Source organism: Astatotilapia calliptera, unplaced genomic scaffold (assembly GCF_900246225.1).
Source record: "Astatotilapia calliptera unplaced genomic scaffold, fAstCal1.2 U_scaffold_124, whole genome shotgun sequence".
Classification (NCBI taxonomy): Eukaryota; Metazoa; Chordata; class Actinopteri; order Cichliformes; family Cichlidae; genus Astatotilapia; species Astatotilapia calliptera.
Genome location: NW_020535646.1, coordinates 39,452 through 52,491, shown reverse-complemented (window position 1 = coordinate 52,491; position 13,040 = coordinate 39,452). Strand labels below are relative to the sequence as shown.

General features: G+C 40.8%; 1 pseudogene; it reads right to left on the bottom strand.

The window, feature by feature from the left end:
• Nucleotides 1-482: 482 nt before the first annotated feature.
• Nucleotides 483-13,040, bottom strand: part of LOC113017438 (BCL-6 corepressor-like) — a 45,758-nt pseudogene continuing 33,200 nt past the window's right edge.

The window sequence follows — 13,040 nt, the reverse complement described above, 5'->3', positions numbered from 1 at the left end:
GGTTCTTCTCATCCCAGCCTTCTTAGTCTTGGCCTGGATCTTTTAATCATAACCCTAACACACTTATGGCCCTTTTGTTTATCCTATTTCCTTTACTTCTAATTCCTTGACCCAGTGGTCCTGTAGTACTTCTAGGCATTTCATTCTCTGTCAGTGCGCCCCAGGGCAGCTGTGTCTACAATGTACATGTTGTTTTAGTTAGAAAAGACTAGGCTATTTTATATAGACATCCTCCATGGTTACACATGCATATATATTTAGCATATATATATCTATATCTATCTATCTATCTATCTATCTATCTATCTATCTATCTATCTATCTATCTATCTATCTATCTATCTATCTATCTATCTATCTATCTATCTATCTATATATATATATATATATATATATATATATATATATATATAGATAGATATTATTATAATTAATTTTTTTTTTTTAACTTATGTCCCAGACACTAGTTTATTGAGGTCTAATTTATTTTATCCACCTAGTACCTACAGTAATAGTTAATCAGGAGCACCACTAATCCTAATCCCATTCTAATGCCTGTTAATTCTAATACAGTCGATCCAAGTTTCTGTTTCCGCTATTCCGATGTGTTTAATCTACATCCTTGAGTCCAAGATCTTTTACGACAACAAAATTTGACATTTGTCCCTTTTCTCCATCTTTTAGGCCCATCAGGTTTTATCCTCTATATCCACCTCGCATTGTTCTAACAAGCTTTAGTCTTTCATGTCATTTACCTCTTTTCCAACAATGAGCTGCAGGTGCCCAATAAGGAAACATTTATTTCATTTCCACCAACAAGATCTGGTGCCAGCACCAAAAAGCTGGCATGAGCATGACACCACAAAAGGCACACAGCTGCAACCCGCAGTTCCTTGTTCACATGGATATTTTCCCACCTTTATATGTAATGTTTGTTTCTCAGAGCTGTCAAAATGCAGGTTGATGTCAAAGGCATCAAGCCAGAGCTGGCTCTGCATGGACAAGTATACTGTGCTGGTGGAAAAAGCTACCTAAACTCTTGCTCTATTAAATCTGTCCTCATTATTAGATTCTTAAGTTGATATTCTGAGCATACTTGCTCCTGTTTTTGACCTTTACGTTCTGGTTATGTAAGCTTCTAAGAGGGACATAAGGACGGTGGGTATTTTGGACTTACCCTTGGGAAAGTGACACCTGGATGTTGTAGCAGGGAAGCAACGGTCGGTCGGGAGAGTTCAAATCAAACACTTCCCTCCTAGGCACGTTGCTCCTCTCCTCCTCCTCTTCTTCATCTTCTTCCTCCTCCCTCTGGTCCCGGTGGATCAGCAAGGATATTATATACACCTTCTTCACTGGATGGCTCTGCACAAACAAGAGTCCACAACAACACATAAAAATCATCATCGAAGGTCCTTTTCTGCACTAGTCCCAGTTTTAGTCTGGCTTTCTTTCCCTATTGTGAGTTGCTTTAACACCAATGGCCTCCTTGTAAATACTCTGGGAGCTAGCAGTTTGACTTGGTCACCTGTGATTTCCATGGTTGATGCTGACGTGATGGCAAAACAGCTGTCTACTGCTCACTACCATGTGGTCTTAATTCTTTAATTGTAACTTTCCAAAGACCATTAATTCTCGAGCCCCAAACCTTCAGTTTTAAATTTTCTTAGTCCTATCCTAAACTTCAGTTCAATTGTTACTGGACAACGAGCTGCTCTTGTATTTACACTTAATTCTCATTTAACTGTTAACTGAAATATCGATAAATGCAAATGTTTCAGTACCAGTGTCTTAGAGTTGGAATCATTACACACAGGTTTAGTAGTTATGAGTGGTGTAATGGTAGTTCTTGTCATTGCAGTTGGGTTAGGGGTAATTATATATTCCTAATTAAATTCATGGCAGTGCCTTTACTCTTAACTGGTTTAGAGGTTAGAGGTTAGCTCTAACCGGTTTTGTTGTAGTTCCATCAGCTGTAATTGAGTTTGCTGTGGTTCTTTTAGTCCCGGCTGGTTTATCAAAGCTTCCTTTTGTCCTGATTTTTTCTGAGTCCCTGGATTTTTTTTTTTTTTTTAACAAAAGTTCAACTGCATTTCTTTTCATCTAACTTTTGTCTTCAGCTGCAGGCCATGCAATTCCTTTAATCCTAAATTATTTATCTTTCCCAGCCTTCCTGCCTTTCTCCTCTGACGATGTCATTAGTGTGTATGTGTGTGCATGTGTGTGTGTGTTTGTGTGTAAACTAACCGCAGACTGAGCTGCCGTAAAAATTCCCAGTAGATTCCCGGATCGCCCTCCGACCTTCCATGGAGGTCAGAGAGATAGTCTGCAGGGAGAGAACGGCAGAGTCAGTGGCTTTTGTGGCTGATCAAAGAGCCGACCAATCAGAGAGGATGAAGGCAGCGAGATGAAAACAATAGAGCCACACCACAGACGCACACGCATAGACACGCACACACAGACTCGCACACACAGACCCACAGTGAAAGATGGGAAGAAGAAGATGAGTGTTTGTGTTCAGACGGTGCCGGCTCGTCGCCGCGGCGCTTGGCGCTGAGTAGACGGATGCTGGCAGGAGTGTGTGTGTGTGTGTGTCTGTGTGTGTAGCAGTAAGCTGTTCTGGGATTCAGTAGCCAAGCCTCATTAAACCCCTCTGGAGAGAGAGAGAGGGAAAAAAGGGAGATGGAGAGAGAGAACAAATAGAGGCAGGGAATGGTAATCAGACAGGCTGGCGAGCGCACACACTAACACACAGAAACACACACACTCAGGCTGCATCGCTTTCCTTTCTGTTTCCTCCGTGTTTACTCCACTGTTTTCTCGCTCTCACGATATGTTTAATTCTTTGTTTTTTCCACTTTCTTTTGTTCATTTTTCTTCGGAGGACAAAGGACTTTTTATGTGTAAATTTTAATGACTTTTGTAAACACAGCGAAGCGCATCAGGACAGAAAATGGGAGCAAGTGGGACAGTCGGTGGTTTTATCCTGTTTTGTGGATCTGAGTGTTGACAGCTGGCAGCCTGACTGCTTCATGAGGTCCCTTCAAAAAGGCAAGCCTTTCAGAAATGTAGATTCTTGACTGTGACCAGAAAAAAGCAAGGAAAGACAACATATATGGTGTTCTGAGTGCACCTTATCGATTCATCTACAGTAGTTCCTGTTTCAGGACACCACTCTGTGGCTCTGTTATGTCTCTCAGCAAAGAAATTCTGACTTGATAATCGTTTATAGGGAACCTTACAGGAAAAGCACTGGTGGAGCAAGATGAAGCTATTTCTTACTAATAACTACATCCCTACAGTGAAGCATGGTGGTGGTAGCATCGTGCTGAAGGAATGGTTTTTGGTGACCGGGGCTGAGAAAAGATGAATTTAGAAATATACAGAGCGATCCTGAAAACCTTTTCAGGAGGACAAACGATCTCAGGGTTTAGGTGTACATTTTAAGACAAAAACAAACTGAAGAATACTGCCTGGCTTTACGAAAAAATTCATCACAATCTTGGACACGAACTCAGCTAGAGTCCAGACCTGAGCATGTGAAAACGTCTGTGTAGTGATGCTCCATATTCATAACTGGCAGAGTATGCAAGACCTGAAACTGTCACTGCCACCTAAAACTTTTAGTCAATTAATGGCTCTGAAAACTTAAGTCCATCTGACCAGATAAGAAAGTGACAGATGTCAAAACATTATCATCAGCAGCACTTGATTTATGTGTAAAAAACAGCAACAGTTAACAGACAGCACACACAAATGTTCTTCCTTCTCCTTATTGTCCTACCCTCCAGAAAGGTTTCCATGGCAGCGCTGTGGGTCATGTTGATTGGTGCTCGTCCTGAGTAGGAGGTCAGAGTAGGGTCAGCGCCACAGGCCAACAGGAAGCGCACCACCTCCACGTGGTCGTTTTCCACAGCGTCATGAAGTGGCCTGATGAGAAAAGAAGAAAGAGAGACTGAATCTGTCCTCATCACTTGAAGGACTTTTTAAAATCTGTTTCAGCAGCAGCTGTTGCTACCTGACTTTAAATTACTTTATTTTGTGCTTAACAGTTTCTAATATTAATGTGCTCACTGGAAGAAGACACATAACCCATTATATTCACATAACCTTATTTAATTTAGATAAGGTAGATAATAAGATGTGAATCTGGACTGGATTTGAGTTCTTGGACTAGCTCAAACATAATAAGGCATCTAAAACACTTCTGACTCTGTATTCACATGGACAAACAATAAAAGCAATTTCTAAATTTATAAAGGTTATTCATTTCTAAAATTTGGTTCAAATGTGATTAAGCCTGCAAAACATTTACGTTTGCTGCAAGTCCATCTGATTTTTCATGACCTCAGTTTCAGCTTTGTCCCCATTTACACATCTTTCATGAATTACCGATAGTGGATAGGATTCAAACATCCAGGAAACCTGTGCAAGAACTCATATTACACTTTAATTTTATATTTTAATCTAACAAATGCAGAAATCTCCTTTGATGCAAGGTACCTGGTTCCATCTTGAGCACTGCAGTTGACATTGGCTCCATGCTCCACCAAGTGGCGTACAATGCCCAGCCAGCCACGGGCACAGGCCTCATGTAGGGCACAGTACCCAGCATTGTCTCTATGGTTGACATCACAGATTCGCCGCTCGAGACAATACAAGACCACCTCCTGCAAATGTGGAAACAAATTGAGACCACAGTAAATTTTCCCTCCTGTCACAAACCCATCACAGAATATGAACAACTTTTCATCTTGCATTCATTCTAATGTTGTAATCCTTCTGCAATAGTCCAGTGTGCACAATTTTGGCTATACACGCAAGATGTTGTGTCAGGCTGCAGTCACACAAGCCTTGAGACCTCTGTGAATACATCCCCTATGATACCCTGGAAACCACAGGTCACAAGGGGGAAAAAAGTGTATTTTCTTGCCAGTTGTTGTGTGGTTGCTCAGGGCCGATGGTAGTCACCACATGGAATTTGTTCTAAAAAGGATGCTGCATCAAAAACTTTCTAGTAGACTGCCATAGTCCTCTGCAGTTTGCATGGAAAATGGTGATTTGTCTACAAAGACACAAAGTTTGATACAAACCATAAAAGGGGACTAGTCACCTTCAAAGTAAAGGTTGTACTTTTTAAATTGTGCTGGTTGCAGTTGTAAGGCTCAACCTTACCTTGAAGGTGAATGTTTGCCATTTCTGTTTTGCTTTGCACTTTATCAGGTCTCACTATTATTTGGCAAGTAGCTGGTAAGTATTTGCAGACTGCAGCAATCTGCCAGTGAACAAAGCAATTTCAAAGAGCTTTTTAGTTCAGCATCAAATACCACCTTATGACTAATTTTACCTAGCTACTGCCAGTAAGTACTTGCCAACCATTCAGGAAATACAGATTTTCTCTTAGTGACCAGTGGGTTTCTGGCTGTTTTCTAGGTCTGTGTGACTTAGCCAAACGTGGCAACTCTGGTTTTAGAAAGAGGTGATTTTTGGCTACATTTACCAACCAGTGCCACCAGAAAAATTTACTGTCTTTAAAAGATGTCCCCAAGTTAACAGTGCAAATGATAACTACAAATTGTACAACAAATGTAGAAACGTCTCAACATTCATTTCCATCTTCCCTGAATGTGACTTCAATTCATTATGGGAATATTAATTCTGTTAGCTGCACCATATGTTATCAATCCACAAACATCGTGCACTGTTGCTGGAACCAATCAGCAAATGACCACAAGAAGTTACTGAAATCCAGGAGAGAAAAAAATGACCTAAAAACAACAGAATGCCTAATATTATTTCCAAAATAAAGAAAAGAGTTTACTAATAAAATACATATAAAATTGACTTATTGTGAATATTATTTCCACTCTTTACTCATGCTGACTCCCCCCCCCTTACACATCCCACTTGACCTTCTGCAAGAATTGCACAGGACTAAATATATATCACCACAAACACACAAAAAAGTGATCAGATAAACAATGTTTTGTTGGGTTAATGTGGTAATATTTAGTTGTCTCTATGTAGATGATACAGTCATCTATACAAACAATAAAACCAACCACCTCAATCAAATTGTCCTTAGCTCTAAAAAATATATAGTAGCCCTTAAAGACACACTTTTGTTTCACAGGGCTTTATTATTCCACACTATATGGAGAACATACCAACATGGAAACATCATGTTACAAGTAAAGAGCAGTTCCACCTTAAGAATATAATTAAAGCCTCACTGTTTCTGTTCTTCTATACGTGTGCACGGAAACCTGTGTGTTAATGTGTGTGTGTATGCGATGATGGATGATGGCTTCATATGCAAACTGAGCTCATTAGCTTCACTGCTGCACCTCAATGAGAGAGAGAGAGCGAGCGAGAAGCTAGGCGACACCTGTGAGCCCTGACAGGAGCCGTCACACAGAGCATGAAATATTCACACCATGTGAATGTGTGTGTGTGACCCTGAAAACCCCCCCAAAACAAAACAAAAATCCCAAACTAATTTTCAAGCCCATTGAGTGAATTTGAGTGAAATAACAACAAAAAAAAAAAGTGCTGTGATGTTTGTAACACAATGTCACAAATTCAAGTTGATGTTACCTGAGATGACAGCCAGGAAAGCGGGACAGTAATATCAGCCTGCTTCCAACAATAGTTTACAACATATATTTACTAGCAGGTGGATATTTTTATCAGACTTTTCTGAATCAGATGTTTAATGTTAAAATTATTAAAAACAACAATAAAAATAAAAACCTTCATTAATCATCAGTTCAGCATCATTTAGAGGTAATTTTGGTAGTTGGCTGGTTTTCTTGGCATTCTGATGGTGAAGGAAAACCAAGAAGTCAAGGGAACGGGACCAAAGCTAAATATGGTCCAATATAATATTACACTGTCTGATACACTGTAGATAACTTTAAGAAACCAATTATCATGAGGTTAATCAGAAAAAAAGGCTTTAGTTTGCTAGGGAACATACATAGACCGGACTCTCAAGCAATGGAAAATGTCATGGCGTTTGATGAGTTCACATTTAGCCTGTTCAGAGGTATGGGTGCATAAAGGTACGACGAGAGGTGGATGAAGTGAAGCACCCATCACGCCTGTTGCCTAATTTACAAATCTAAGTGGGCAACAATATTATCTGTTGCATCAGTTGGTCAGGTCGAGGTTCAGTGATATTATGTGCACAAAAAATGACGTCAGCTGACTATCGGACTGAATAATCAAATTTTTTCCCCTGATGGCGCGGGCATCTTCCCAGAAAACAATGGCAGGATTCATCGGGCTCACACTGAGTGTTTCAGGGAGCATGTGACATCATTTTATATTTTATTTATTTTTTTACACATGATTTGGCCGGCACAGAGTTCAGTCCTTCACCCTACTGAGAATCTTTGGGATGTGCTGTAGAAGTCTTTATACAACAGTCTTACTCATCATCTGTTCATGTGTTCACAATCCTGGTGAAAAATTATGCAAAACTGGACAGAAGCTTATTGAAACGATGCCATGATGCACTTGTGTTGTCATCAAAGCTAAACATGGTCCAATATAATATTACACTGTCTGATTTTTTTTTTCTTGGTCATGCAGTGTTTTAAAATGGTTCTGCATCTGATGAGTATTTTCATTTCCAATTATCATTCAAGAACACAGAGGAGCCTTTCCATTTTTTGTACAATCAGCAAAAAAAAAAAGAAAAGAAAAACCCATTCACTTTACAGCAAAATTTCACATTTGAGAACAGAACATGAAAGCATCAGTTTTTTGCTTTGATTATGAACTGCAGTCATCTTGATCAACTGTTGCTGCTCTGAAATGCGGCAAAGAAAAGCTGAGACTCTTTACACACTTTTTCACTATTTCTGCACTTGCAATAACGAGACCAGTGCCTGATTTTTATCTCTTTTAACTGTTCCTTTCGGATCCAATTATTGCTTCGGTAATTTGAAAATATTGTTGCTGTAGATCGGTACACACGTGCGTTTCAGTTTGTGTTTAGATGAAGGTGAGACTTCATTTTTATGAAAAATGAATCAAACCAGGGAAAAAGAGGAATGAGTGAGTGGTGAGCCGAGGGCTAATTCAATTAGAGAGAGAGGGGATGTGAAAGGATGGGAAGCAAGTCTCTCTCTAATCTTTTTCATCTGGAAGCGGGGGATTAAAGTTCAAGGAAGGCGAGAAGAGGAGTGTGTGAATTAATGATCTCCGCTAAGAAAAAGAGTGAGTGAGGCAGAACAATGCTCAGCGGAGGAGGATGAATGGATGAATGTGTGAAAACGTCCAAGTGTATTTCGGTGTACATGTCTGATGTTCATAATGCCAAACTAAAATCTAAAAAACGAAAAGATTTTCTTTTAGCCTGACATCAAAGATAAAAAAAAAACATTTATTTTTAAAGCATTTTGATGCAACAATCCAGAAGCCATGAATTCAGTGATGTTTGTTCTTGTTCTTAGAGTTTATAATCAGAACTGAATTTACTGATGAGAATGACATTTAAAAAAACCACTGAAGACAGTTGGATACAAATATAACAAAGAATAACTGGACTGGAAAACTAGACTTACATGTCAGAGAGGAAAACTGGACTCAGATTTTCATGTAAGAGAGGCAGCAGTTTAAGCAAAGATGCCAATTCTTCAGACAACAGGGACAGCAAGGCAACAGACTTAATCTCTCCAACATGTCCTGGGTCTCCTACCAGTTGAACATCTCACCAAGGAGGCATCTACAGCTGGCTGTGATAAGCTTTCTTGTGGTCACTACTCACAGCTCATGTTTATGTTTGAGGGCAAATCAACCAGTAAATCTACAGCATCTTCACCAATCTGTCTGTCAATGTCTTGCTTGAATCTTCCCTCAATTATGAACTTCTGAACAGCTTTACTTCATGTGAAACTTGCTGTCATCCTGGAGTGGGCTTCATCCTTTTCCAGCTGAGAACCTCAGAATTGAATGTGCTAATTATCGTTCCAGCCACTTCGCACTTGGCTGCACACCACCTCAGTGTGAGCTAGAGGTCAAGGCTCAGTAAATCCAACAAAACCACACAATCTGCAAAAGCAGAGACAAAAGTCTAAGACCACCAACCACTGCGGCTGTACAAGACCAAAATATCCTGTGACAACAAGCCCGATACCACATACCCTTGAATCCCTCCCCACGGGATACCTCAAGGCACATGGCTGAATAGCTTCTCCAAGTCCACAACGAGGATGAAAACTGCATCTTTCCACCTAAAGTTGAGGATTGACCAATAGGTGAAATCTCACCTTGAGTATGCCCTGATGTTGACCTTCTCAGAGAAACTGAGGAGTGGGATCCTGCTGAAGGAGAACATCCTCCGGTTGCCTTTCTTAAGAAGAGAAACCCCTACCCCAGTCAGTCCAATAAACAGCTGTTGAATTACTTCAGAGATTTTAACGACAGAAATGTGTGAGTCATCCTCCCCAGACTGCTTCCTCTGTGGATGACGTGTCAGTGGGTTTCAGGGGATCCTCAAATTATTCCTTTCCAACCATATCCACAGCTGAGGACAGCAGCACTCCACCCCCTCCACATAAACAGGAAACTACACATGAACAGGAAACAAATTCTCCAGAGTTGCCTGATGGGTTGCCAGAATCAATGCTGACCAGAAGTGTTGTTCAATGGTTTCATCAAACTTCAGTTTTTGCTTCAACCTCTGCCAAAACCCCGCTCAAAGAGGAAAACTGGACTAAGATGGTAAAGGCACCAGTTGTACCTCTTTACTCTTAACTATCCTTTACGTGCTTTTTACACTGCAAGACACACAACATGCAGTTTACTTACCACATGCACACGTGCACACTGATGGAGGGAAACTGGACTAAAATAGCTCTCAAGGGGAAAATGGACTACATTGTCCTCGAGGGAAACTAGCCAAAAATGGCCCCGATAAATAAATGGACTAAAATGTTACAAACTGAACTAAAGTCAATCAAATTTGCACGTACAACCAACAGTTGTGACTGCCTAATTTAAAACTGTTACCCACCTCTCCGCACACCTGTGCGTGTGTGTGTGTCTGCATTTTATTACCTCGTATCCCAGCCGGGCGGCTCGCTGTAGCAGCGTCTCTCCGGCGTTTTTGTTCACAATGAGCCGGCGCACCTCTGGAGGGACGGGACGGGCGTTGTGGGTGTGTTGTGGGGAAGGAGGTCGATGACTGGGCGAGCGAGATGAGTCTGACAGAGCGACCTGTGTGTGTGTTTGGAGGAAAAAAAGGTGACATTTAAAGTGATTAACATGTGCTTGAGTTTTTTTTTTATACCCACAAAACAATTAAACACACACAAAAACATGTGCTCACTGTCTTTCTACATCTGTCATTGCCACATCCCCCCCCCCCCCCCCCCCTCGAAAGCACACATGCACAGCCCTACTTTTTCAGGCTCGGTTGAAAATAGCACTGTCACCACCTCTGCTCCCGCGACTCTGTTTTCGTGTGATTTGTGTGTGTGTGTGTTTTCCTTTGTGAGTATGTGTGTGAAGCCTGAGGCTGATGACAGAAAGCTCAGGAGGAGATGGAGGAGGAGAAGGAGGAAGAGGAGGAGGGAGTGATGGTTTGTCTTAAAGTAAAAGACAGAGCAAAGGAGGAACAAATTAGGATTCTCTCTCCCTCTCCTCGCTGTTGGCATGCCTCTCTCGCCCCTCTCCCTACTGTTCCCCTTCATGTGTTTCCTCTTTATCTTGTTTCCTCAGGCGTGTTGTTGTGCGTTGTTGCCACTCAGGATCACACTTTGACTCTAACGCACAACAAAGAAAAGCTTTAGCAGGATTAGTAACGTCTTTTTTCTTGTGTGGGGTTCCACGTGGTGTCATTTTAGGTCCTCATGTGTTCTTGATGATCAGTTCTCTGCACAACTTTTTGGACTTGGAGAACTTGCTGCAGCTCCTGTGTGAATTTTTTCACATCATCTCATAAAATTAGATAATTTTTGGAGCTCAGGGTTTTGGCTTCACATTTGGTTAATATGTTATTAGTTTTAAGGTGGTATTTACAAGGTTTTTTGGACCACTGTTGTATAGATTTTAACTTGGTTTTCATCTGGTTTTGGACTAAATATTGGAACTGGTTTTGAGCTTATTTTACTACTTTTAGACTTTCGAACATGTACAGTATTCAGTGTTGGGGAGTAACGGAATACATGAACTGCTGTTACGTATTTAAAATACAAAATATGAGTAACTGTATTCCGTTACAGTTACCGTTTAAAAAGGTGGTATTCAGAATACAGTTACTTTGTTGAAATAAATGGATTACACGGCGGTATTTTCCTGTTTCATATTGTCGCGGGTCAGGACTGTTTGGGTTTTGTTTGACAGCTACGTTCTGTTGTTCCAGGCGGCAGCGTTACGGTTGCCATGGTTACAGGGTGACGCGCGCTCTCTCTGCGACTGTGTGTTTCCTGGGTGAGAGAGCGCCTTTTTGTTGTTGTTGTTGTGCTAAGCTAATAGGCAGAATGCTACAGGCATAGCCCTAAAGAATGTAGCTTCATGGGCAGTGTAGTCCATGTTGCAGGGAGAATGGACTGCCATACCTGTTATGTGTCTGTGAGCGCGAGGAGGGAGAAAAAGGCGTGTGGAAAACTACGAGTTGTCATCGAGCAGAAACGGGAGCTGGAAGCATGTAAATATAATAATAACCACTGCAGCCAAGAAGAGTGCCTGACGAGCCCAGTTGTAAGTAAGCTATTAAGACTCGACTGCATTTTTTGGCTACAAGCCCAACACGGAACCGACGTATTAGCCAGAGGTCCCTTTACCATGGTTCAGACCTTCAGTAATAGTAATAAATCACACAGCAATAGTACATTCATGTAGTTGTAAAAAGAATGATAATATATTAAGTAATCCAAAGTATTCAGAATACGTTACTCTCATTGAGTAACGTAACGGAATACGTTACAAAATACATTTTGGGGCATGTATTCTGTAATCTGTAGTGGAATACATTTTAAAAGTAACCTTCCCAACACTGACAGTATTGGACTGATTTTAAACAAATTGTGATTTCGACCTTGGACTGGTTTCTGGGTTTAGAATAGATTTGCAGTTGTTTTGGAATTGTTCCAGAGTGTGTAGTGGACTGGCTGCAAATTTGATCTTGGAACTGGTTTTAAACTGGTTTTAGACACGGTCTGGACTAATTTTCGAAAAAAATAATTGAGTTTAGTTTTGGACTGATTCTGATTATGACTTTGGACCAGGCTTTAGACGGCAGTGGATTTGGTCTTTGGCTCAAGATGTATTTGAGATGTATTTTGGGGTTGGTTGTGGATTTTATCTTGGAATTGGATTTTGACCTACTTTTGAAGTCTTTGATGTCTTTTAAGCTTGTTTTAGACTGGTTGTACATACTACCATCTACCAACTTTAGCTTATTTGGCTTACTATACTGTAATCATTTTGCTAAAAGAACATGCAACATCTGGCATTTTTGGTGTACTTTTTGAATCTTCTACACACCCACCAGCTAATTAATTACCCAGTTCACTGGATTGGACCCCAATTTGCATCCAGATGCCTTAATTGACCATGGCACAGATTCAACAAGGTGCTGGAAACATTCCTCAGAGATTTTGGTCCATGTTGACATGATAGCATTAAACAGTTACTGCAGATTTTTCAACTCCACACCCATGATGGAAATTTCCCATTCCACCACAAAGCTGATCTTTTGGATTAATGGTGTTTAAACAATGCCCCACCAGTAAGGGGCCCAATATGTGCCAAGAAATGACTCCGCAACACATGCTGTTTAACATAAGCACAGTCAGATCCAATCAGCTGGATATTTTCTTCTTCTTCATCTTTAGACTGCTCCTAAGGGATCATCTGCCTCCATCACAGTCTTCCTCTAGCCTCTTCTTTTGTTGCACCAATCTTCTGCCGCTGTCCTCTTTCACTACATCCATGAATCTTCTCTGAGTTTTTCCTCTTTTCTTCCTGCCTGGCAGCTCCATCTCCATCCTTTGCTCTATCCACTATCCCTCCTCTGGACATGTCCAAAC